Here is a 24,142-nt window from a genome sequence, read left to right as displayed (position 1 = left end):
CTCTTCAAGGAGAACTACAAACCACTGTTCAAAGAAATTAGAGAGGACACAAACAAACGGAAAAACATTCCATGCTCATGAACAGAGAGAATCAATATCATGAAAACGGCCATACTGCCCAAAGTAATTTATAGATGTAATGCTATTCCCATTAAACTTTCATTGACATAGTTCGCAGATTTAGATAAAACTATTTTATGGAATCAAAAAGAGCCCAAGTAGCCAAAACAATTCTTAGCAAAAAGAACAAAGCTGGAGGCATCACATTACCTGACTTCAAACTATACTAAAAGGCTACAGTAATGAAAACAGCATGGTACTGGTACAAGAACAGATACATAGACAGATGGAACAAAATAGAGAACTCAGAAACGAGACCACCCAACTACAACAATTTGATCTTTGACAAACCTGGCCAAAACAAGAAATAGAGAAAGGATTCCCTATTTAATAAATGGTGCTGGGAGAAATGGGTAGCCATATGCAGAAAACTGAAACTAGACCCCTTATATTACATACAAAAATTAACTCACAATGAATTAAAGACTTAAATGTCAAACCCAAAACTATAAAAATCCTAGAAGAAAATCTAGACAATACCATTCAGGACATAGGTATGGGCAAAGATTTCATGATGAAAACACCAAAAGCAACTGCAACAAAAGCAATAATTGACAAATGGTACCTGACTAAACTAAAGAGCTTCTGCACAGCAAAAGAGACTATCATTAGAGGGAACAGACAACCTACAGAATGGGAGAAAATTTTTACAGTCTATCCATCTGACAAAGGTTTAATATCCACAGTCTACAAGGAACTTAAATTTAGGAGAAAAAAACAACCCCATTAAAAAGTGGGCAAAGGACATGAACCGACACTTCTCAAAAGAAAACATACATGCAGCCATGAAACATATGAAAAAAAGCTCAACATCACTGATCATTAGAGAAATGCAAGTCAAAACCACAATGAGATACTATCTCATGCCAGTCAGAATGGCTATTATTAAAAAGTCAAAAAACAACACATGCTGGCGAGGTTGCAGGGAAAACGGAATGCTACTACACTGTTGGTGGAAGTGTAAGTTAGTTCAACCACTGTGTAAGACAGACTGGCGATTCCTCAAAGACCTAGAGGTAGAAATACCAATAGACCCAGCATTGCCATTACTGGGTATATACCCAAAGGAACAGAAATCATTCTATTATAAAGATACATGCATGCATATGTTCAATGTGGCACTATTCACAATAGCAAAAACATGGAATTCACCTAAACGCCCATCAATGATAGATGGATAAAGAAGATGTGGTACATACGAAATATTGTGCAGCCACACAAAGGAATGAAATCATGTCCTTTGCAGGGACATGGATAAAGCTAGAAGCCATTATCCTCAGCAAACTGACATGGGAACAGAAAACCAAACACTGCATGTTCTCACTTATAACTGGGAGCTAAATGATGAGAACACATGGACACAGAGCAGGGAGCCACCACACACTGGGGCCTGTCAGGGAGGTGTGGTAGGCAGGGAGGAACAATAGCTAATGCATGTGGGGCTTAATACCTAGGTGACAGGATGATCTGTGCAGCAAACCACCATGGCACATGTTTACCGATGTAACAAACCTGCACATCCTACACACGTACCCTTGAACTTAAAAGCTGAAGAAAAAAAAATTAGCTGGGTGTGGTGGCACATGTCTGTAGTCCCAGCTACTAGGGAGGCTGAGGTGGGAGGATCAACTGAGCCCAGGAGGTCCCGGCTGCAGTGAGTCAAGATCACACCACTGCACTCCAATCTGGGTAACAGAGTGAGACTCTGTCTCAAAAAAAATAAATAAATGAATGAAAAATGAATACGCCTTGAAAGAAAAAAAAAGAAATTTCCTTCAATATGTTAGGATGAGGGCGACTACATGGGCAGTGTGCACAAAATTCATTCCTAGGTTTGTTCAAATTTAGAATCATAACTGATTCATTGCAACACACATAATTGCAATATTGCTGGTATCAGTAATATATTTTTTAAAAACGTAGTGCAATTTTTTTTCACAGTATTGCCCCAGAGACTTTTTACTCAAGAAAAAAAAAACCCAAATTATATGTAGTTGCCAAAACACACATACACACAAGTCCACACACACACCCCATATATGATTTATAAAACTGAAGTCATTGTAAGTAACATTTATATTTATTTCATTCATTACTATCCTGATATTGTGACTTTGCATTAAAAATGCATAAGCAAGTTAACACCTGGAGAAACAGCTGTTGGTGTAATGACAACATTCCTAGAGCTAATGCCAGAAGATCTGGGGTCAAATATGGATGCCATCATGTACTAGTATGTGGCCCTGGGCAAATCATACAATCGGTACTGTAGAGCTTCTGTTTCTTTATCCATAGACGGCAAAAAATACCACTTACATTCTAGAATCACCATCAAGAATAAATGAAATAGGGTATTATGTTAAAGCGTGCAGCGCATCACCAAGGTTTTTCACTCTCCTTTCCTCTCCTTAATGAGCTTTTCCTGCCCTCTTTAGAGCTAGATTCTATTACTGTGTAATTATGAGGTGCATGTAACAATGTCCAAGAAACTAGATGGTAAATAACCCCAACATGCAAACCGGAATGCACACATTGTTAGTTGGCCATCACGAAGATCCCAAAGGGCTCTTGCCCATTATCTGTTGCTTCCCAGAAATTTGATAGATTTTCTTTCCTGAAACAGCCAAAGTTATCTATGGGCTTTGAAATATCACCATCATGATATTGCCACAAAGCAGCTGGTTGATTGAAAGTAACTCCCCCTCCCCCAAGCTCCAGCTGTCACCAGGAAACCCTCTTCAATGTGTGAAAAAGACAATGTAATATCACTAACTACCACTATTAGTAACAATCTAACAAATACTTAGCATTTGAAATTATTTTTCTTATGAAGGCTCATTATTAAAAATTAACTCTAAAAAAAACACTTTACTATATAAATATAGAGTAGTTGCTTCCATACAACAAAAAAATGATAGGGCTATAAACACAAGTAATACACTTCCTTTGACTCCTTGTTTCTTTTTCCCTGAGTCATTTGTAATCCTAAACAACAGTCAGTTAAAATGCCAAATAGCTTTTAATAGTGATACAGCTGTCACAACTTGGAGGGATTTTTTAAAAAGCTAATTCCTCAAAAAAGTGCACAGAATCCTACTTTGTAAAATACGGGTCAGGTGGTTTTTTTTTTCTCAATAATCACTCACTCCTCTGCATGAGAAGCCATCCATATGGTGACATGGCTGACAACCTTGGAAATTGTCTTCAGAACAAGTTTGTGAATCCCACTTACCAGAATTCTTAATACCATTACGTTTTAGGTATAGCTCATGCCCTGAGGATTTCTATTCCACCACAGAGTTTCACGTCCAGCTCCCCGGAATCCGAGGTTCCCTAGGCACGCCTCCTAATATCGCTGCCAAGGACCAAGAGCCTGTGCCCTTCAACCTCACTGTTCTTAAAGCTTCTCGGCTCCTGAGTTTTACAGGTAAGATTCTGTTTAAGAGGCTCCCCGTTGAAAAAAAATATGAGGTCCACTGCTTACGTGGCTATGACTGCAACATAAAAGGAAATCTACCTTTTAAAGAATCGCTTCCGTTTTTAATAGTTTTTTTAAAGAACATTTACATATACATGTACATATCTAATTTTATATATATAGAAAATTTCCTTTTATAATTGGTCCCCACCCCCATATTTCAATATACTGACAAATAAAATTATGACCTAGTGTGAGTCAAGTATTTTCTGCACTCATACATTCATATGCAATATAAACACACAGAAATACATGTAAGAGATTTTGTTATCCCTTATTAAAAAATGGAATGTAAAACTTTTCACTTTGCTATTAAGAATTCGTGTTTTAAAAAAATATTAGCAATTTCAGGGCTAACAGCATTTTCTCATCCTTTGATGCATACCTTCAGCGAGGTCTCATTTCCTGTAACAGTGTCCCCTTCTCTAGCTGACTGTCCCCATTAACTAACAGAAGATACTTTATTACTCATCCCCTGACCTTTGGATGTTTACCTTGCTGCAAACATCCAAAACAATTTCTAGAAGTTGCTCTGTTACAGTGATAAAACTGAAGATGGTGGTTTTTCACGTTAAAGTTTCAACTTTTCTCAAGTGTTTGTTTTTTCTCATTCACAATAGTATGAAAGCTTTGACTCCATTTCAGCATTTTATGGTTAAAAAGAAAAGCAGTGCCGTTAGGTAATAAAATTACCTCATTTATAAAAATATTATAAAATGAATGGCATAAAGTTAGGTTTGAGACAACAAATACCTTTTTTCCCTTTGTCCGACACACAACATTTACTGAGCCTCTGTGCCTAAAACAAGGTGGACATGTTTTATGCGTTATTTCATTTAATTCAATGGCCTGAAGTAGCACATCCTATGACTCCTACTTTACAGAAATTCAAGTGGGGAGGATGTTAATTTGTCTAATGTACACAATCACTAAGTAGCAGAGGCAAGATTCAGAGCAGGGCTTGTCTGACCTAAAACCACGGATAGCGAACTGCCTCTCCGATAAGGAGAACAAAAAAAAATATTTAATGCCTTCGAAAAATAAACATTTCATGATGGGGCAGTGCCAATTTGGTGGCAGAGCTAACGAAATTATTTCCAGAATAATCCATTCAAAGTGACTTATGTTTATCTGAAAACTCTCTCAATATCCAGGAGCCATGGTATAGCCTTGGAAGCAGCGTGCTCTCATCAAAACGACATGTGTAGGCCACGGTTTGGCACTGACCTTCTCAACACTGCAGTGAATGTAGCCTTTAGAGCAGCTGCTTTAAATCCTGAATATTTCTTTCTCCCCCTACAATGGACCCCTGAAAGAGATAAAGTTGTAAGAAAATACTGCATCTAAAAAACACAGCAGGTTGAGGGCACTCCTGTGATCCTTCCTGAAAATGGAGGTATCTAGGGTAGACATGAGATCTTTGCTACCGTGGAGTTGTACGACATATGGGAAACAAAGATAAGGACAGAAACATATTCAGCCTTGGCTTTCGCTTGCAAGTCACTATGTTACAATAATTCTCAACTCTAAAACTAGTGCATACCTCTGGTCTTTACCAAATTCTGGGTCAAAGAAGGTATAACTAAACTGAAGACGAGGCAGGTGGATTACCTGAGGTCAGGAGTTCGAGACCAGCTTAGCAAACGTGGTGAAACCGTCTCTACTAAAAATACAAAAATTAGCTGGGCGTGGTGGCAGACGCCTGTAATCCCAGCTACTTGGGAAGCTGAGGCAGGAGAATCGCTTGAACCCTGGAGGCAGCGGTTACAGTGATCCAAGATTGCACCATTGCACTCCAGCCTGGGTGGCAGAAAGAGACTGTCTCCAAACAAACAAAGCTGAAGAGATCAGAAGGCCAAAGAATTAAAAACTACTCTTCAACATAAATACTAATGCTATTCTTAAAAATCCTACAACCACAATAGCATTAGTATGCACTGCTTTAACTTTTAACTGAACATCCTGCATCCAACAACCTTGACTACACAGAATTGAGAATCCCGAGGTAAACAAAATACCCTCTAAGCAGCAGTCCCAATATCCATGCACTACAGCTCATATCTACCCCGCTGAAGAATCCTTCCAGCACAAACTATGTACTTATTTTATGCAGTTCTAATAAGTTACTTAATAACATCTTTGAGGGTTTTCTATGTGTTTTGTGTTAAACATTTTTCTTGCATCTTCATATTCCAGCCCTGTGAGGTAACACGTCCAAGTTTTTCCATCTAGGAATTACTTCAATTCAAATTCCATTACATGTGATTCCACAATGGGTGTCATCACTACGCCATTAATTCTCAAACTTTAGCGTCCAGGTGCATTGGTATCAACTGGAAGGCTTGTTAAAATATATTTCTGATTCAGTAAGTTTGGGATAAGACCCCAAAATGTGCATTTCCAAGAAGTTCCCAAGTGATGCTGATCCTAGCGTCCTGGGATTGTTTAGAAACCAATGCACTTCTATTCTTCTTTGAAAGAATACTTGCTTTCCACAGCGACGGCAGGCCTGCAGCAAACCAGAAGCCTTTAAAGTTTATTAGAACTACCTCAAAAAGACACACAACTGTGAGAAATTAGATAAAGCCTTCTAATAAGCAATTTCAAAGGGAAAAAAGAAAAGCCTGGGAGTCACTGAGTGTACTGCAGAGACCCAAACACCTCGATAATTGAATCATAACTAGGCAGGCAATCATTCATTATGACAGTAACGCTGAGTCTTCAAAAGAGTTTATGCTCAGTTTAGAAAAACAAATAAGGCTGTGATCCGTTTCTTGCAAACGTTTATCCAAAGGTTTTTAGGGTTTGGACAGAAAAGGTTTACTTTGGCGGGTTTTTTGTCCTCTAATAAAAGTTATTACTGCGGTGAGGGTTAGACTTGTTCTGAGAAACTGAAAGCTGTCCCGAGAGCACCTGAAACTGCATGCTCTGTTGCTGATGCAACGTCACTTCAAACTTCCTGCTTTCAAAAGGAACCCTTTAAACTCGCTCAGCACCAACCCCTTCCTCCGAGTGTGGGCACGTCGTTCCCGTGCGGTCCGGCGGAGATGCGGCAACTTCGACAAGACCCCAGGTGGAGTTACCCCAGGAAACGCCCTCCCCGCTCTCCGACTTGCCCCGGACGGGGAGGCTGTGCCTCCAGCCCCGACATGCCTCCCTCGCCCTAGCCCCCCGGGAGGCGCCGACCTCCGCCCAGCAGCCCCAGCCCGGCCGCCAGCTCCCGCAGCCCGGGGAAACGGCGAGAGATGCCGCTCACAACCGACGACAGCAGCCGGACCAAACAGACGCGGAAACTCACGCTCTCTACGACCCGCCTGCGTCCCCACGTCTTCGCGCGCACATGCGTCATCACGCACGTTCCCGATCCCGGGCGCCCCTGGTTCCTGGGGCCGGGTGCGGGAGGGGAGGGCCTTAAAGCGGACGGCTCGGCCGCGGCGCATGCTTAGTTGTGCGCACCCGCGCTCTGCTGTCTGCGGACCGCGTGCGCCGGCAGTGGCTCTAAGGGGGCCGCGAGGGCACAGCGGGGCAGGACCGCGGCAGAGCGCAGAAAGGAGAGTGTGGACCCTCGCCCTGTCCTCCAAGCTCCATGTGAAACGTGGATAATATTCCTTACTGCCATAAATAGCCACTGGCCGCTGACTACGCGTAAGGCAAACAAGCGACCTGCGTTCAAGGGACCCGAAGACTAGGGGAGAAGCAGCGAGCGGGTCGCGGCCGCCTACCCAACGGACGCCTCTGCCCAGGTTCTCTGCCGGGAAGCTTCGTCCTTTCGGGCCCCAGCGCAGCCGGAGGCTGGGGAGCTGCTGCCTGGAAGGGTCAGATACCGCCTGTTAGGCGGAGGGTGGGAAAGACACTCTCCTGCTTCAGGAGCTATCGCAGACAGCCGAGGGCGGCTTATCGCAGAGTCCCAGAGCCAGCCAGCAAGGCAAGGTCGCGGGTGCACCTTTCACTCCCAGAAGCTTGGGTCTGGGACTGCACCACGCAACGTTTGCCCATTTTGAGGGCTTTAGGTGTTTCGTATTTCAGTTAATAGAATTTCGATTAATACATAATTTGATACCATTTTAATTGTTTGCTACTCGGGAGCAAGTTTTATGTTTAGCTGTAGGAGTTAGGCTAAGTTAAATGTTGCAATGCTATATATATTTAATAGGATATGAAAAAACTATCTTACAGCCGGGCACGGTAACTCACGCCTGTAATCCCCGCACTTTGGGAGGTCGAGGCAGGAGGATCGCTTGAGCTCAGGAGTTTGAGACCAGCCTGGACAACATAGTGAGACCTTGTCTCTATTTAAAAAACAACAACAGGCCTGGCGCGGTGGCCCACGCCTGTAATCCCAGCACTTTGGGAGGCTAAGGCGGGCGGATCACCTGAGGTCAGGAGTTCAAAACCAGCCTGGCCAACATGGCGAAACCCTGTCTCTACTAAAAATACAAAAATTAGCCAGGCATGGTTGCGGGCGCCTGTAATCCCGGCTACTCGGGAGGCTGAGGCAGGAGAATCCTTGAACCCGGGAGGCAGAGGTTGCAGTGAGATCGCGTCCATGCACTCCAGCCTGGGCGACAGAGCATGACTCCATCTCAAAAAAAAAAAGTCTTACTATTTGGTATGGAATTTTCTGATAGCTAGGGTAAAGATGCTCTTTTTCCAAGAAGGAATCCGAGTATCCGAATACAGGTGGTTTAGTGTTGCTCTTTGTTTATTGGAAGTTGTAGCAGCTGTGTTTAGATAGTCTGCTAAAACAAAAACTGCCTAAACCAGAAGAGTTTATCTTTTGCCATTGTGTATTAAAACTCTTCATAGAAATATTTATTTTGGAGTTTGAAATTTAAGTGAAAATGTGGCTCATGCATAGGTGTGGGTGTACATATGACTTTCAAGTGACAAAGAAAATTCTTAGCAAATTGTACGTGTTCATTAAGACTCATAAGTTACCCCTTTCCTAGAAAAACAATATACTCCTCCAAAAGCTCAACTGACAGTGAGAAGCTGCATTTCTGGACATGAAAAGTCAAATGAATGCGGGGAAAAGTAAATTGCCTATAGAGGTATTTTCTGTATTTCCCTAGAGGGGGAAATGTGTAATTTCTCAAAAGGAAGAAGTCCTCATTTATCCTTCTGAACCACAATCATATGAATCCATTCAATTAATATTAATCTTCTATTCTCCATCACTCTCTACATCTTTCTATAATTGCATCATTTTCTTGTCCGTATAATACATCAAATGCAGAGGTGATTTTAAGGGAGCCACAAATCAAGAAGTCTCAATTCAATAATTTCGTTAAAATGTAGCAATATATACGGATTAAGAATATTCTTAGGTAATTATGTTCTGTTTCAAATATCAGTGAAAATTTTCGTAGACATTTAAGGGGTAAAAGACATTTAACAGATAGAAAAAAATATCTACCTTTTAAAAAATGACCTTCTCTTTTGTCCTACGTGATTTGTTGAGCAGACTGGGTTTTTTAAAAGTTTCTGTTGAAATGAGCATGTTGTAACATGCTCATATCCCATTTCAATTGACAAATATCACTTGGATAATAATTGTATATCTTAAATATTAACATATGAAGCAATCAGCAGCAGCATCCTTTCACTGAGCAAGGCTTAAAAATACCAAAGAATCAGTGCCAGAAGAAATTCTTTAACTTAAAATATACGTAATCACTACATTACCATATAAAACAATGATTTCTAAATGCTCGAAAGTATATATCTTAATCATGAGACGAGGCAGCACTATGCACATTGTGCATAATATGTGAGACATTGAATGGTATAAAATAAATTTTAACTTTTATCTAAGGTTTACAGGAAAAGCAGCAATACCTATGATTAAGCCACCCGACTTAAATGAGTGTTTTTAAGATGTGGTGCTTGCACATAAGCGGAGGAGTGGTGGTAACAACCCTTGTACAGTTCACAAATCCAGGACTGGCAGGAAGGTAGACAAGTGTCATTCCCAGATTTCAGAACCCAGCCTGAAAGTGAGAGGACGTCAGGCAACAATACCATGCAACAACAGCGTGCAACAAATACACAACTGGATTATCTTTTTAAGGGAGAAGCTTGTTTGGGTTTCTAATTGCTTTTAATGAACCAAGTATTGATTACTGTTTTACCCAAAACTGTACCAAAATATATGTAAAACTGATAAAATAATTTATAGCTTTCTAGTTATGGAAAAGCTTGCAAATTAAATAATTCAAATCTCAATTTAAGAACTGTAAAAATGAGAAATTGGTTCATGTACCATAGTGATAATAATACCAACAATACTTAACAGTAGACTGTGCAGACACTAACCATAAGAGATTTGTAGTGGCTATACTAATATCAGATGAAACAGACTTTAAGAAAGAAATTTCTTTTTCTTTTTTCTTTTTTTTGAAGTGCAATGGCACAATCTCGGCTCACTGCAACATCTGCCTCCCGGGTTCAAGCAATTCTCCTGCCTAAGCTTCCCAAGTAGCTGGGATTACAGGTGCCCGCCACCACGCCTGGCTAATTTTTTGTATTTTTTTAGTAGAGATGGGGTTTCACCATGTCAGCCAGGCTGATCTCAAACTCCTGACCTGATGTGATCCACCCGTCTCGGCCTCCCAAATGGGATTACAGGCCAGTGCGTCTGGCTGACAAGACATATTTTTAGAGACAGAAATTCCATACTGATAAGAGGGTCAATACATTGAGAAGATATAACAGTTATAAATGTATATGCACCCAGTAACAGAGCCCTGAATTCATGAAGCAAAAATGATTGAATTGAACAGAGAAATATACAAACAACAGTAGTTTGATATTTCAGTATCCTACTCGCAATAATGTGTAGCACAACCAGGCAGAAAATCACTAAGTATATAGAAGGCTTGAACAAGACTCTGAACCTAACTAACATGTACAGACCACTGTACTTAATGACAGCTGAATTTATGTTCTTTTTAAAAAGTATACTCTCCAGGATAGCCTTATGGTAGCCCATAAATAAGTCTCAGTAAATTTAAAAGAATTGGGATCATACAAAGTACATTCTCTAGTTACAGTGGAATTAGGGATTGACAGTAGAAAGAAATTTGGAAAATCCCCAGATGTTTGGAAATTAGATTACTCATGGGCCAAGGAAGAAGTACTAAAGGAAATTAGTATTTTGAAATGAATGAAAGTGAAAACATATTGAAGTCATGCACTGCAGCTAAAACAGTGATCAAAAGGGTATTTAGTCCTTTAAACACCAAGAAAAAAGAGTCTCAAATCTACACTTCCACCTTGAAAACTAGAAAAAGAGGAGGAACGTAAACCTTTAGCAAAGGGAGGAAATAATGATCATATTGCAAATCAATAAAATAAGTAACAAATAGAGAAAATGAAAATCAAAAGTTTGTTTTTTAGAAAAAAAAAACCAGTAAAATTAGTGAGCCAACATTAAACTGGCCAAAAAATTAAAAAGACCAAAATTAGGAATCAAAACAGGTACCTCACTACCAACCCAAATTAAAAGGATTGTAAGAGACTGTAAATAACGTTGTGCCAATAAGTTAGACAATGCAGATGAATTGGACAAATTCCTAGGCAGACACAAATTGCCAAAACGGACTCAATAGAAAATCCAAAAAGACTTTATTTTCTATGGTGGTTGTAAAAAAAAAAAAAAAAAGTATTACAAACTAGGTGGCTTAAGACAACAGAAATTTATTATCTCACGTTCTAGAGACATGAAGCTCAAGATCAAAGTGTAGCAGGGCTCTGCTCCCTCTGAAACCTGGAAGAGAGAATTCTTGTCCCTTTCCCACTGCTGGTGTTTTCAGCAGTCCTTGGCCTTTCTTGGTGCTCCTTGGTTTTACAATTGCAGCACTTCAGTCTCTGCCTAAATCTCCACATGTGCTGTTCCCTCACGTGCCTGTCTCCTAGAGGCTGAAGTGCCCAGCCTACTCCAGTGTGACCTCATCTTAATGAATTACATCTGCAATGACCCTCTTTTGAAATAACGTATTCTAAGGTACTGGGGGTTAGGGCTTCAACACATCTTTTTGGATGACACAGTTCAACCCATAACAGACATGTAACAAGCACGGAAATTTAATACTTCCCACAAAGAAAATCTTCCCACAAAGAGAAGCCCAGGTCTAGATGGATTCACTGATGTCAATCCATCAAATATTTAAGGAAGAAATTATACCATCATACACAAACTGTTTCTGAAAATAGAACAGTTCTCCACTTACTCTGTGAGGATGTTATTACCCTGATAACAAATTCAGACAAAGACATTACAAGATCAGCATCCCTTGTGAACATACAAAAATTCCCAATAAAGTATTAGTAAACCAAATATGGCAATATGTATGAAGGATAGATCATATACCATGAATGCAAGTTTGGCTTTCCATCAAAAAAGGCCAGGTGCAGTGGCTCACACCCGTAATCCCAGCACTTTGGGAGGCCGAGGTAAGAAAGTCCTTGAGCCCAGAAATTTGAGACCAGCTTGGGCAAGATGGTGAGATCCTATCTATACAACAAATTAAATAAGGCAGGCACAGTGGCACACACCTGTAGTCCCAGCTACTCAGGAGGCTGAGGCGGGGGGATCACTTGAGCTCAGTAGTTCAAGGAATAGCGAGCTGTGATTGTGCCACTGCAGTCCAGCCTAAGTAACAAAGGGAGACCCCATCTCTTGAAAAATAAAAAAAAGTTCATATCTGGACACTGTGGTATGCACCTGTAGGTCCAGCTACTCAGGACGCTGAAGCAGGAGGATCACTTGAGCCCAAGAGTCTGAGGGTCTAGTGGGCTATGATTGCATCTTTGAATAACCACTGCACTCCAGACTAGGCCACATAGCAAGACCCTCTTAGCAAAAAATTAATATAAAACACCATATTAATAAGCTAGAGGACAAAAACCACATGATCATCTGTCTTAGTCTGTTTGAGCTGCTATAACAAAAGTTCCATAAATCGAGTGGCTTATAAGCAACAGAAATTTATGTCTCAGTTCTGGAGGCTGGAAAGTTGACAAATGAAGCATCATGGGCAGATTGTGTCTGATGAGTGCCTGCTTCCTCATAGACAGCACCCTCTTGCTGTGTCCTTACATGGTGGAAAGGAGAACTAGCTCTCTGGGGTCTCTTATAAGGGCACGATCTCATTCATGAGAGTTTTGTCCTCATGACCTAATTCCTTCCCAAAGGCTCCACATCCTAATAACATCATCTTGGAGATTAGAATTTGAACATAAGAATTTTGGAGCAACACAAACATTCAGACCATCATCTCCATAGATGTAGAAAAGCAGTGTTCTAAATCCAACACATATTTATGATAAAAGCTCTCCGGGAAGTAGGAATGGAAGGGAACTCCCTCAATCTAGTAATAATAAAGGGCATCTATAAAAAAAAAACCTACAGTCAATATCATAGTTAACATAAAACACCAAAAGCTTTTCCCCTGAGATTAGAAACAAGAACAGAACGTCTGCTGTCATCACTTATGTTGTACTGGAGGTTTCAGCTAGTGTAATAAAGGAAACGAAATAAAAGGCATCAAATTGAATAGGAAAAAGTGAAACTCTATTCACAGATGACCTGATACGTAGAAAATCTTAAGGAAAATACACACACGCACACAGATAAAACTACTAAAATTAATAAGTTTAGCACAGTCTCATGATACAAAACTTTTTAAAAAACATATTTCTCTACACCACAAATTAGCAGTCTGAAAATAAAATTGGGAAAACAATTTCATTCCACGTAGCATCGAAAGAATAAAATACTTAGGAATATTAGAAACAAATTAATAAAAAGCGTAAGGCTTGTACACTGAAAAATACTTAATGGGGCTGAGATAAATTGACATTTCACATTCATGGAACGGAAGCCTCAATATTGTTCAAATGACACTCCTTCTTAAATTAACCTATACATTCAATACACAATCCCTCAAAATTTCAGCAGGCTTTTTTGGGGTACACACTTCACAAGCTGGTCCCTATAATCTAGAATAAAAGAACTAGGATGGCCAAAACAGTTTTGAAAAAGAAGAATAAAGTTGGAGGAATTATACTACTTAATTTCAAAATGTGTTATAAAGTTATAGTAATCGTGACATTGTGCTATTGGTGTAAGAATAGGCATAAAGATCAACAGAACAGAACTGAAATAACCCCCTATGTGGTCAGTTGATTTTCAACAAAATTGCTAAGGCAATTTAATGGGGAAAGGATAGTCTTTTCAACAAAGAATGCTGGCAGAGTTGGATGTCTGTATGAAAAAAACTGTGAACTTGGGCCCACACAATGCACAACAATTAACTCCAAAGGGATCATAGGCTTAAATGTAACAGCTAAAACTATAAAATTTCTATAAGAAATCACAAAAGAAAATCTGTGTCATCTTAGATTAGGCGAAGACTTCTACATATGACAGGAAAAGTACAATCCACAAAAGAAAAAATTGATAAATTGGACCTTCTCAAAATTTAAAAAATAAAAGACATCATTAAGAAAATGAAAATCATGATAGAGATTGGAAGAAAATATTTGCAAATATTGTATCTAATAGAGGATTTTCCTCTGGAATATTTAGATTACTCTTACCAGTCAAGTAGAAAACAATTCAGTTAAAAAGTGGGCAAAAGATTTGAATATATTCTTCATCAAAGAAGATATATGAGTAATAAACATATGAAAATATTCTCAGCATCATTAGTCATTTGGAAAATGCAAATTAACACCACAATGAGAAACGACTGCACATTCCCTTAAGTTACTATAATAAAAAAGATGGAATTAGGGCAAGAATGTGGAGAAACTGTGATGCTCATACATTGTTGATGGGATTATAAAGTGGTGTGGCCACTTTGGAAAATAGTTATGCAGTTTTTTAGAAAGTTAAACATACACTTACTATACAACCCAGCAATTTCACTCTTAGGAATCTACTCAAGAGAAATGAAACAAAAGAGTTGCATGCTAATTTTATGACAGCATTATTCATAATAGGCAAAACTGTAAACAATCCAAATGCTCATCAACTGTTAATGATTAAGCAATGAAAAAAAACTACTGATTCATCCTATAACACGGATGAGCCTCAAAAACATTATGCTAGTTGAGAAAAATCAAACCCAAAAGTCTACCTATAGTGTGATTCCATTTACTTGAAATGTCTGGAAAAGGCAAATCTACAGAAACAGAAAACAGATCCATAGTTGCTTAGGGCCAGGAGTGGGAGCAGGTTAGCTCTAAATGAGCATGAGAAAACTTTTTGGAATGATGGAAATGTTCTAAAACTGGATAGTGATGATGGTTGCCTATAAATTTATTAACACTATAAATTTATTAAAAATCACAAACTATACATAAATAATGCATGAATTTTTTGCTATGTAAATTCCACATTAACAAAGCTATTTAAAGAAGATAACCAGTCTGTACACATATGGTCACTTATGTCCAAGGCCTAGTAAAGACTGACCATGGAAGTTCTACCCAGGCCCTACCCATCCACATGCTATGCTCAAGAAATTATTCTTTTGATGAAGGATAACCATCACATGTGGATCTCACACTCTAAGAGCTTCTAGCCTTGTAAAGAAACCAAGGGAATCTACATTACTATCAATGAAACCAAATAGAAACAGCTATCTGCTTTAAGTGAAGTTGAAATTAACTTGGGAGTTTATGGGATGAAGACATTGACTAGAGCTGGAGAGATGGGAGAATACTTTGTAGAGCTGGCATTTCAATACTTAATGTGTAAATGGGTGGGACTGGACTTACTGAGTTAAATGGAAGAGCATTCCAGGCCAAACAAAAACAAAACAAAAAGGCGAAGTGAGAACAGTGTTTTGAGGAATCATTATGGTAATGTATGTTTTATGTAGTATTTTAGCAGGGTATCATTTTGATCAACAGTAAGGAATAAGAGGCATAAGTATGCCATCATGTGCAATATTCTTGGTGTGTGAGCATTACAATGTGGACACTGGACTACGTGGAGTAGATAATTTATTTGGGATAATGGAAAGGTTATCTGTAGATTATGGGTGTAAAATATGGAGAATATTAAATCTTACTTTTAAAAACACCATTAGGCTGAGCACAGTGGCTCATGCCTGTCATCTCAGCACTTTGGGAGGCCAAGGCAGGTGGATCGTTTAAGCTCAGGAGTTTGAGACCAGCCCAGAAAATATGGCAAAACCCTGTCTCTACAAAAAAATATATGTACAAAAAGTAGCCTGACATGGTGGTATGCACCTGTGGTCCCAGCTACTCAAGAGGCTGAGGTGGGAGAATTGCTTGAGCCCAGGAGGCCGAGGCCACAGTGAGCCATGATCACTCCACTGCACTCCATCCTGGGCAATAGTGACACTGTCTTAAGAAATAATAATAAAAAATTTTTAAAAAGTAATCTATTAACGTGTCTTAGAAATTCTTATAATGATCTTTTCTTTGAGTCTTTATACAGAAATGTGTGCTTTAGAACTCAAGTGGTTTTTCACTGGTGTAAAAGAAGAATGTACAATTAAGAATCTATCAGGCTGGGTGTGGTGGCTCATGCCTGTAATCCCAGCACTGTGGGAGGCCGAGGCAGGCAGATCATGAGGTCAAGAGATCGAGATCATCCTGGCTAACGTGGTGAAACCCCGTCTCTACTAAAAGTACAGAAAATTAGCTGGGTGTGGTGGCTCCTGCCTGTAGTCCTAGCTACTTAGGAGGCTGAGGCAGGAGAATTGCTTGAACCCAGGAGGTGGAGGTTGCAGTGAGCCGAGATTGTGCCACTGCACTCCAGCCTGGGCAACAGAGCGAGACTCTGTCTCAAAAAAAAAAAAAAAAAAAATCTATCATGATTGTTCTACAGCCAGGAGAATCCTGTCAGTAATAAGTTGTTGCCAAAACTACAAATAGGAGCAATGCATTTGCAAGTAGACATGCCAAGGTTAATTATCCTGACATATTTATGGTCATTATTATAATTGCATATCAATTTTCACTAATCAACTCTCAATTAATCTAACGGAACTGAGAAGAGCTGAGATAACAATAAAATAATTTGTGTTACACTGCAAGTGTTTTAATACTTACAATTTTAATGCTTAAACTCCTGCCTCTAGATCAGCCATTCCCTGATTTCCAATCTCACATAAATAGATCATTCTATTTCCTATTTTGGGGTGTTAAACCAATGAAACCTCATTCTCTACTCATGCATCGTCTACATGTTTTCCTAAGAAGTAGATAAACAAGCCAGATCTCCTTGATTTTGTTACAACTCATTATTATTTTAGATTTTAAAATTTTATCACTCCTCTATCTAACATCCTGTAAGAGCTCACTGTTAACCAGCAGTGTAACCCCTACTAGCTAAAAACGATAATCCATTTAGAGCTTTTATCAAAGTGCCTGGCACACAATAAACTCTCGATACCCGATAACTGTTATTTTCTTAATAATAATAGTGACCATTTTTCAAGTGACTGCTGCATGTGAGGCACTTCGTCTCTATTTTACAAATGAGGAGACAGAGCGTCAGAAAGTCTAAGTAATTTGCCAAAGCTCATGTAGCTAGTGGGCAAAGGGATTCATGATTTCACCTTTCTTTCTAATACATTATTTCTGCTTCTGAACATTAAATGTCTAGTAGTGGGTGACCTTGGATGCATCATTGGTCCACATAAAAGCTAATTTTGTTTTTACTCGTGCATGTTTGCATTGTTTCCATTGTTTTATTAACTATCTAAACTATCAAAATGAAAATAGCCATTTACTGTCTATTTCAGAATTATTTTGAATGATGTATTCCTTTCCAGTTTTCTACATTTTTCTATTTTAGGAAGTGTTTATCTATTGAGTGTTTTAGATAAATCTTTCTTAATCTTATTTTAACTCATTGTGAGTATTTTCTAAAAATTAAATTTGGTTTACAGCTGTCCAATTGTTCTTACGGTCACAGGATAATAGTAGAATATTGTTTGAGAGTTCTTGTTTCCTTCAAATAGTAAATCTTAAATAAGGAGTTTATTTTAATAAACATTCCTTTTAATTTTTTTTTACATCTACAACTGCCACTTCTGCTTTTTTTTAATCAACTAAAATTCTGATGCTTCCATGATTATAATGAAAAATTTCACCACAGCTGTCAAATCACATTCTCTGTGTGCCATTGGAGACCTCGTAGGAGACTTTCTAAACCACCCCTCCTAAATTCTGGCAAAATGTTTCATGAGTGCTGTGTATGTGCTTGATGAAAAACTAATGTAGATAATGAACTTTTAGAAAAGGAGAAGCTATGAATGTTCTGCTAGGAAATAAATGTCCAAAAATGAACTTGCATCAAAATGTGGGAAATCAGTCTGTGATAATAACAGTAGCAGATGATTCTTAGGCATTTTGGCTTAGCTTTCCAGTGTGCCTGTAGTCTGAAAGTGGTTTTAGGACCTCCTTTGCGCACATGTATGCACATCCATAACCTCATAAACACAGCTGTATCTCTGCCACTGCTTACTAATGATTAAAATTTGCTTCAAAAAGGCCTTTACATCCACAATTAGACATACCATGTATACAAGGCAGGATGAATTTCAATTAAAGGTCAATCTGTTCAGCCCTGATGGTGACTGAAGGGGGCCAGAGGCAGAAGATATTGGGTGAAGGGAGCCTGGGACAAAAGACACAGTTGAAAAATTTGTAGAAGTATTGCTAAGATTCTAGCCAAATTACTACCATAGGGCTTGGAAAATAGAAGCCGTAGGTTGAAGCAAGGAGTGGGGGCAATTTTTGACATCCCATACAATCACAGATAGCTCCACTTTACATAATTTAGATTTCTTCTTTTTCTGTTTTAATTTAACACACCTGACTTAACTCAATCCTTTCTTTCCCAGGGAATTTGTTCTTTGAGAGCTAATTAAGTAAAGGCTGTCTCTTATCTGAGAATGTTAGATATATGTAAGTGGAAAAGATTTTTTTACAATTTAATTTATTTTTCTTAAGTTTTGAGGATGCTAGTCTTTAAGTGGATGTCCAATCCTACAAGTTTTAATGCTGCCAATTGTTTCTTCAAATTTACTTAGAAATAAATGCAGACGTATAGAAAAGTTGCAAAAATAGTACAGAGAATTCTTGTGTATTCTTCAAATGTCTTAAATGTTAACATTTGCTTTATCATATTCTCTCATACGTGTATATATAGTATATATAAAATGTTTATGTAGTTTATATGTATATAATGTGTGTATATGGATATATATATAGAGAGAGAAAAAACGTGTATGTAGGTATATCAATTATAATTCTGATAAGTATTACTGTGGTTTGTATGTTTTCCCCAAAGGTCTTGTGTTAGAACCTTAATCCCCAATGCAACAGCGTTGGGAGGTGGGGCCTACTGGGGTGTGATTCAATCATGAGGGGCTGTCTGCCTTCATGAATACATTAATGTGGTTATTGTGGGAATGGGTTTGTTATAGAATCGAGCTCAGCCCCATCTTGCCGTCTCTTGCCCATGTGATGTCTTCCATGATTTATGATCCAGCACGAAGGCCATCAGAAGATTTAGTCCCTTGAACTTGGACTTCCCAGCCTCCAGAACCATGAGTCAAATAAATGTCAGTTCATTATAAATTGCCCAAATATCTGTTGATCATAAATTACCCAGTATGTGTTATTCTGTTATAGCAGCATAAATTGGACTAAGATAGGTGTATCTATCTATCCACATTTTTTTTCTGAATTGTTTTCATGTACATTGCAGATAAGATGCCCCTTTGCTGCAGTATGCATTTCCTTATAAAAACAAGGATTTCTTTTAAGAAAAATATATTATTCATAAATTTCCAGGGTAAGTCTAGTGCACCATTTTATCCATTTTAAGTTGGCAGTATTCAAGTGCCATGGGACTTAGTTATTAGGAAATGCTGACAGCTAATCTAGACTATACATCCAAATATTAAGCAGAATACAATCTAGATTTTTAAGAAACAGAATGCAAATTGACTGTGTCTTAATCCATTTGGACTTTTATAACAAAATGCATTAGACTTAGTGGTTTATAAACAACAGAAATTGATTGCTCATGGTTCTGGAAGCTGAGAAGTCCAAGATCAAGAGACTGACAGATTTGGTATCTGGCAAGGGCTCTCTGCATTATAGATGGTGACTCCTTCCTGCATCCTCACATAGCAGCAGGACAAAAAGAGGCAAACAAGCCCCCTCAGGGTTCTTTTATTTTGAGACGTAATCTCACTGTCACCCAGGCTGGAGTGCAGTGGTGCAGTCTTCTTGGCTCACTGCAACCTCTGCCTCCCGGGTTCAAGTGATTCTCCTGCCTCAGCCTTCCAGGTAGCTGGGATGACAGGCACACACCACCATGCCCAGCTAATTTTTGTATTTTTATTAGATACGGGGTTTTACCATGTTGACGAGGCTGATCTCAAACTCCTGACCTCAAGTGATCTACCCGCCCCAACCTCCCAAAATGCTGGAATTATAGATGTAAGCCTCCACGCCTGGCCCCTCAGGCCTCTTTAGAAGGGCACTAAACTCATTCACAAGGCTCCATCCTCATGTCTTAGTCACTTCCCTAAGGCCTCATCTCTTAGAAACAACACATTGAGGATTAAATTTCAACGTATGAATTTTGGAGGGACACAAACATTGTCACTCTTTGAGTTGAACTGCCAATATGACCCAAACATTTCTTTTCTTTTCTTTTTTTGAGACAAAATATTACTATGCCGCCTAAGCTGGAGTGCAGTGGCACGATCTCGGCTCATTGCGACCTCAGCCCCCCAGTTCAAGCGATTCTCTTGCCTCAGCCTCCTGTATAGCTAGGATTACAGGTGCCCACCACCACACCCGGCTAATTTTTGTATTTTTAGTAGAGACAGGGTTTCACCATGTTGGCCAGGCCGATCTCAAACTCCTGACCTTAGGTGATCCACCTGCTCTGGCCTCCCAAAGTGCTGGGATTACAGGCGTGAGCCACCGTGCCTGGCCACATTTCTTTCTTAATGTACGCAAAAGAGCAAGCATCCCAAAAAAATTAAATTCATTTGACTAAATAATAGCCCAGAGCTGTAAAATTAATTTCTCAAATGAATATAATATAAGCCAAAACAAACAAGCTATTACAGAGTGGGACTAGAAGAGTCAGGAGAGGTATAGTTCTAACAGGCTATGGTAAAAATTGTTACATAAAGCTATAAAGCTATTTGTGGGCCTAACAGAAGTTTTTTTCTTTTTTTCCCTGATGCCTTTGACTTACAATGAGCAAGAAAGCATAGAAAATTGGGAAGTTCACAGGATATGATTTTCAGCTCTACCACTAGCTGTGTGGCCTTGAGTAAGTCATTCAAACCCCCTGAAACTTAATTTTCTCAACTATAAGATGACATAATAACACGAAATTTTTTCTAAGAAGGATCTCTTCCAGATTATTTTAAGATTCTAAGATCTAGAGTAAAACGTAAATAGCATATTAGAAAAAAATCAAAGATTACAAAAAGATTAAAATATGACGAGAAGTAAGAGTTGCTGAGCCAAAGGAAAGGTAAAATTTCAAGATACAAATAAGAATCACCATAATTTTTCATATTTAAAAAATTCATATAGATTTTATTAAAACTTTTATAGTGTAGAAAATGAGAAGAATGAAATATACACCTTTGCTATATTTTGGAATGAAGAAGCAGAACCAAGAAGTAGTCAGAAGCTAAATACAACTCACAATTACTTAATAAATATATTTTGTGTTATGATGTCTATAAGAGGTAATGACAGCTCTGAACAAATAAAACTCCTAAATTATAGAATAATAAATAATTATTAAAATGAAAAAATTAGAGCAAAACTTAAACACATTTCCAGCTATTGAGAGCCAGTAAGTCATGGGGCAGGGGGCAGGGGTGAAAAAAATACAACAAAGTCAATGACTGTGGACACTAACTCAAGCAAAGAACAAATTAGTTTTTTTTAATTTAATATGAAAAACACTAAAAGTTCATTCACTGCTTAAAAAACAAACAAACAAACAAACAAACAAAGCCAGTACTAGTCACTATTGCATTTAGAAGTAGCTTGAAATCAGATAAACCCAAGCTTCAGTCCCAGCTCTAGCCTAAGGACTGGGTGGTATGACCAACTTCTGAAATGGGGCAACAGTTCTTCTCTTTGTGGCTTTTTGTTAAGCTTAGTTAAGGTGAATAAAGCATATAGCTCTGTGACTGGAACATAGTAGGGGGCTCAAAAAATGTTAACTATAATATCAACCTTGCCATCATTCATATTCAATTTTCTGCTTTGGGTGGAAAAAAGGAAGAGGCTGAGTGGCAGACACAGGAGAGGATGGGGGTACCAGAAGCCTGGAGGAACAGAGGGAAGGTTTGACTGATGCCACGGATGCTGTTTGCTCATCTTCCTGGCCCAGTTACAGGCCCCATTTCTTCATCATTATTCTTTGACACACCAGCTAACTTTCTGGCAACCCCTTTTTGATCTGTATTAATAGCTTTCCTGGTATGACTTTCAAAAGTAAAAGTCAATTTTTAAATTTTTTTAGTGACAGGGTCTTGTTCTGTCTCTCAGGCTGGAGTGCAGTGGCATAAACTCCAGGGCTCATGCAATCCTACCACCTGAGTAGCTGGGACTACAGGTGCATGCCACCATGGCCGGCTAATTTTTTTTTTCTTTTTTTTTTTTTTCTTTCTTTTTTCTTTCTTTGAAGCAATTGTGAATGGGAGTTCACTCATGATTTGGCTCTCTGTTTGTCTGTTATTGGTGTATAAGAATGCTTGTGATTTTTGTACATTGATTTTGTATCCTGAGACTTTGCTGAAGTTGCTTATCAGCTTAAGGAGATTTTGGGCTGAGACAATGGGGTTTTCTAGATAAACAATCATGTCGTCTGCAAACAGGGACAATTTGACTTCCTCTTTTCCTAATTGAATACCCTTTATTTCCTTCTGCCTGATTGCCCTGGCCAGAACTTCCAACACTATGTTGAATAGGAGCGGTGAGAGAGGGCATCCCTGTCTTGTGCCAGTTTTCAAAGGGAATGCTTCCAGTTTTTGCCCATTCAGTATGATATTGGCTGTGGGTTTGTCATAGATAGCTCTTATTATTTTGAAATATGTCCCATCAATACCTAATTTATTGAGAGTTTTTAGCATGAAGGGTTGTTGAATTTTGTCAAAGGCTTTTTCTGCATCTATTGAGATAATCATGTGGTTTTTGTCTTTGGCTCTGTTTATATGCTGGATTACATTTATTGATTTGCGTATGTTGAACCAGCCTTGCATCCCAGGGATGAAGCCCGCTTGATCATGGTGGATAAGCTTTTTGATGTGCTGCTGGATTCGGTTTGCCAGTATTTTATTGAGGATTTTTGCATCAATGTTCATCAAGGATATTGGTCTAAAATTCTCTTTTTTGGTTGTGTCTCTGCCAGGCTTTGGTATCAGAATGATGCTGGCCTCATAAAATGAGTTAGGGAGGATTCCCTCTTTTTCTATTGATTGGAATAGTTTCAGAAGGAATGGTACCAGTTCCTCCTTGTACCGCTGGTAGAATTCGGCTGTGAATCCATCTGGTCCTGGACTCTTTTTGGTTGGTAAACTATTGATTATTGCCACAATTTCAGCTCCTGTTATTGGTCTATTCAGAGATTCAACTTCTTCCTGGTTTAGTCTTGGGAGAGTGTATGTGTCGAGGAATGTATCCATTTCTTCTAGATTTTCTAGTTTATTTGCATAGAGGTGTTTGTAGTATTCTCTGATGGTAGTTTGTATTTCTGTGGGATCGGTGGTGATATCCCCTTTATCATTTTTTATTGGGTCTATTTGATTCTTCTCTCTTTTTTTCTTTATTAGTCTTGCTAGCGGTCTATCAATTTTGTTGATCCTTTCAAAAAACTAGCTCCTGGATTCATTAATTTTTTGAAGGGTTTTTTGTGTCTCTATTTCCTTCAGTTCTGCTCTGATTTTAGTTATTTCTTGCCTTCTGCTAGCTTTTGAATGTGTTTGCTCTTGCTTTTCTAGTTCTTTTAATTGTGATGTTAGGGTGTCAATTTTGGATCTTTCCTGCTTTCTCTTGTGGGCATTTAGTGCTATAAATTTCCCTCTGCACACTGCTTTGAATGCGTCCCAGAGATTCTGGTATGTTGTGTCTTTGTTCTCGTTGGTTTCAAAGAACATCTTTATTTCTGCCTTCATTTCGTTATGTACCCAGTAGTCATTCAGGAGCAGGTTGTTCAGTTTCCATGTAGTTGAGCGGCTTTGAGTGAGATTCTTAATCCTGAGTTCTAGTTTGATTGCACTGTGGTCTGAGAGATAGTTTGTTATAATTTCTGTTCTTTTACATTTGCTGAGGAGAGCTTTACTTCCAACTATGTGGTCAATTTTGGAATAGGTGTGGTGTGGTGCTGAAAAAAATGTATATTCTGTTGATTTGGGGTGGAGAGTTCTGTAGATGTCTATTAGGTCCGCTTGGTGCAGAGCTGAGTTCGATTCCTGGGTATCCTTGTTGACTTTCTGTCTCGTT

The 24,142-nt window shown here is 38.8% G+C and overlaps 1 protein-coding gene across 11 annotated transcripts in view; it reads right to left on the bottom strand.

Moving 5' to 3' along the window:
• The window catches only part of RHBDD1 (rhomboid domain containing 1), a 194,741-nt gene that overhangs the window by 154,948 nt on the left and 15,651 nt on the right, over window positions 1-24,142 (bottom strand). For 4 of the 11 annotated variants that reach the window (XR_008546715.2, XR_008546716.2, XM_016950604.4 and 1 more), the window contains exon 1: window positions 6,897-6,984. The exons of 1 other annotated variant lie outside the window; for it this stretch is intronic. The gene's annotated coding sequence lies outside the window, so the exon portion shown is untranslated. Of the gene's footprint in view, window positions 1-4,825; window positions 5,150-5,209; window positions 5,437-6,784; window positions 7,093-24,142 lie in introns of those variants that run through there. 6 more of the 11 variants (XM_003949979.6, XM_016950602.4, XM_063790846.1 and 3 more) reach the window with 6 other exon arrangements.

This window comes from Pan troglodytes, chromosome 13 (assembly GCF_028858775.2).
Source record: "Pan troglodytes isolate AG18354 chromosome 13, NHGRI_mPanTro3-v2.0_pri, whole genome shotgun sequence".
NCBI classification, from domain to species: domain Eukaryota; kingdom Metazoa; phylum Chordata; class Mammalia; order Primates; family Hominidae; genus Pan; species Pan troglodytes.
Note: the sequence above shows the minus strand (reverse complement) of the source record. Positions and strands in the feature narration are given on the sequence as shown.